The sequence below is a fragment of the Camelina sativa genome, chromosome 15 (assembly GCF_000633955.1).
Source record: "Camelina sativa cultivar DH55 chromosome 15, Cs, whole genome shotgun sequence".
NCBI classification, from domain to species: domain Eukaryota; kingdom Viridiplantae; phylum Streptophyta; class Magnoliopsida; order Brassicales; family Brassicaceae; genus Camelina; species Camelina sativa.
Genome location: NC_025699.1, coordinates 28784710 through 28788590, shown reverse-complemented (window position 1 = coordinate 28788590; position 3881 = coordinate 28784710).

Here is a 3881-nt window from a genome sequence, read left to right as displayed (position 1 = left end):
AGCAGTTGTGCCGCCAGTGGTTGGTGGGCAGGATCCAGTAGTGCCGCCAGTGGTTGGTGGGCAGGATCCGGTAGTGCCGCCCGTGGGTGGTGGGCAGGGTCCAGCGGTGCAGCCTGTGGCGGGTTTGCAGGCAGGTGTGCAGCCGGGGGCCGAGGTTGTGGATGCTCAGTATGTGCGGATGATGGAGCAGCTGCGGCATGTGGGAGCAGGGTATTTCTCAGGAGGTACCGATCCGAGTGTAGCGGATGAGTGGAGAGAGCGGATGGAGGATATTTTCCTTTCGCTTAGGTGTCCCGACCGGTACAGGGTGGATCTGGCAGTGTTCTACTTGTCAGGAGATGCTCGTGTGTGGTGGAGGTCGGTGACAGCACGGAGGGTGCAGAGGGGTATGTCTTGGGGAGATTTTGTGGGGGAGTTTAACTCCAAGTATTTTCCTCAGGAGGCTCTTGATCGTATGGAGGCACGGTTCTTGGGTCTGACTCAGGGGAACCGTACAGTGCGGGAGCTGGATGCAGAGTTCAGTCGGCTTGTAGGGTATGCAGGCAGGGCATGGGAGCCAGAGGCGGCTCAGGTGCGGAGGTTTTTGTTGGCTCTGCGGGATGATTTGAGGACTCGGTGCAGAGTGAGGAGCTATGCTACGAGAGCAGAGCTGGTTGAGGTTGCAGCTGGGATAGAGGATGACTTGAGGTCACAGGTGGTTGTGGTCAGTTCTTCGGTGCAGCCACAGCAGTCTCAGCCGCTTTCTGTTCCTAGCAAGGGCGGCAAGCCTGCGCAGGGGCAGAAGAGGAAGTTCGATGTTATGCAGAGATCGAGGCACGGGGGTGCGAAATGCTTTGGGTGTGGTAGTAGGGACCACAAGGTGTCTAGCTGTCCACAGAGAGGTGAGCAGCGGGCAGTGACAGAGCAGCGGGCGGTGACGGAGCCGCGGACAGATACTCGAGTGTGTTACTACTGCAGAGAGACGGGGCATATCAAGCCTCATTGTCCCAAGTTGCAGCAGATGGCAGTAGCAGCGGTGCAGGCTGGTGGTCAGTCAGGTGTGCAGCACGGTGTGCAGCCGGTGGGTTGGATCGAGCTGACATCTCAGGTGTACTCGACTAGGGAGACCGGTGGCACTAGTGCGGGAGCGATCACATGTACAACTTCTGAGATTCGAACTTAGTCAATTTAATAGTTCAGATTATGTTTGTTTTTGCTTGTGATCGAATGTTAGGTTCTCAACACATNGAGGTTTGTGTAGGGACCTTGTTGGTGGGCGGGTTTAAGTCCCATGTTATGTTTGATTCTGGAGCTTCTCATAGCTTCATTACTCCGGAGTGTGCCGAGAGTGCGGGGATCAGAGGGGATTCTGGAGAGTGTTCAGGAGTTGTCAGAGTTGCGGGAGGCAAGTTCCTGAGGGATATTGGACGAGCTGGAGGAGTTGATATTCAGATCGCAGGAGAGTCGTGGCCAGCGGATTTGCTTATCAGTCCAGTAGAGTTGTATGATGTTATTTTTGGCATGGATTGGTTGCATCGGTATAAGGTGCATTTGGATTGCTATCGGGGTAGAGTGGAGTTTGAGCGTCCAGGAGGGAAGTTGGTTTTTCAGGGTATTAGACCGACTTCGGGGAGTCTCGTGATCTCAGCCGTTCAGGCAGGGAAGATGATCGAGAAGGGCCGTGAGGCCTATCTGGTTACTATATCTATGCCAGAGTCAGTGGGGAAGTCTACGGTTAGCGGTATTCCGGTTGTGGAGGACTTTGAGGATGTGTTCCAGTCATTGCAGGGATTACCACCATCTCGGTCGGATCCTTTTACCATTGAGCTGGAACCGGGGACGATGCCGTTATCCAAGGCTCCTTACAGGATGGCTCCAGCAGAGATGGCAGAGCTGAAGAAGCAGCTGGAGGATTTGTTGGGCAAGGGTTTTATCCGTCCTAGTTGTTCACCGTGGGGAGCTCCGGTGTTGTTTGTTAAGAAGAAGGATGGGAGTTTTCGGTTGTGTATTGACTACCGGGGTTTGAACCGAGTTACTGTGAAGAACAAGTACCCTCTCCCGAGGATTGATGAGTTGTTGGATCAGTTGAGGGGTGCTACTTGGTTCTCCAAGATCGACTTGGCTTCAGGTTATCATCAGATCCCTATTCATGAGGCAGATGTGAGGAAGACAGCCTTCAGGACGAGATATGGGCACTATGAGTTTGTGGTGATGCCGTTTGGGTTGACAAACGCGCCAGCTGCGTTTATGAGATTGATGAACAGCGTGTTCCAGGAGTTTCTGGACGTGTCAGTCATCATTTTCATCGACGACATCCTGGTATATTCTAAGAGTCCTGAGGAGCATGCAGTACATCTGAGAGCAGTGTTGGAGAAGCTGCGGGAGCAGAAGTTGTTTGCTAAGCTGAGTAAGTGCAGTTTCTGGCAGCGTGAGATGGGGTTCTTGGGTCATATTGTTTCAGCTGAGGGAGTTTCAGTGGATCCAGAGAAGATTCAGTCCATCAGGGAGTGGCCGAGGCCGCAGAGTGCCACTGAGATTCGGAGTTTCCTGGGGTTAGCAGGTTACTACAGGAGGTTTGTTCGGGGTTTTGCGAGTATGGCTCAGCCGATGACTAAGCTTACAGGGAAGGATGTCCCGTTTGTGTGGTCACCAGAGTGTGAGGCAAGTTTTGCAAGTCTCAAGCAGATGTTGACTACCACGCCGGTGTTAGCATTGCCTGAGCAGGACGAGCCTTATGTTGTGTATACAGATGCTTCTAGAGTGGGGTTGGGTTGTGTACTTATGCAGCAGGGGAAGGTTATAGCTTATGCTTCGCGGCAGTTGCGGAAGCATGAAGCTAATTATCCTACTCATGATTTGGAGATGGCAGCAGTGATCTTTGCTCTTAAGATTTGGAGATCCTATCTGTATGGTGGGAAGGTACAGGTATTTACAGATCACAAGAGTCTGAAGTACATTTTTACTCAGCCTGAGCTGAATTTGAGGCAGAGGCGTTGGATGGAGTTAGTAGCGGATTATGATTTGGACATAGCTTACCATCCTGGTAAAGCTAATCTGGTTGCAGATGCCTTGAGTCGGAAGCGGGTGGCTTCGGCTCAGGAGCAGGATATGGAGGTGTTGGTAGGTGAGATTAGTGCATTGAGTTTGTGTGCTATCTCACAAGAACCTTTGGGTTTGGAGGCAGTTGATAGAGCAGATTTGTTGAGCAGAGTGAGGTTAGCTCAGGAGAGCGATGAGGGGCTGGTGAATGCCTCTAAGGCTGCGGGTGCAGAGTATCAGGTTTCTGCTAATGGTACTATCCTTGTGCATGGTCGGATCTGTGTGCCCAAGGGTGAGGATTTGAGGCAGGAGATACTGAGAGAGGCTCATTCGAGCAAGTTCTCTATTCATCCAGGAGCGACCAAGATGTACCGTGACCTCAAGCGATATTATCACTGGGTCGGGATGAAGAAGGACGTAGCTGACTGGGTGGCGAAGTGTGACACTTGCCAACTAGTGAAGGCGGAGCATCAGGTTCCTGGTGGATTATTACAGAGTTTACCCATTCCAGAGTGGAAGTGGGATTTCATCACGATGGACTTCGTGGTGGGTTTGCCTGTGTCGAGGACGTTTGATGCGATTTGGGTCATTGTGGACCGTTTGACTAAGTCTGCGCATTTTCTGGCCATCAAGAAAACTGATGGAGCAGCGGTTTTGGCCAAGAAGTACGTGAGGGAGATAGTCAGATTGCATGGTGTGCCTGCTAGTATTGTGTCTGATAGAGATTCCAAGTTCACTTCGGTGTTCTGGAGGGAGTTTCAGGCAGAGATGGGCACGAAGGTGCATATGAGTACAGCCTACCATCCTCAGACAGATGGTCAGTCAGAGAGGACGATCCAGATTCTGGAGGATTTACTGAGGAT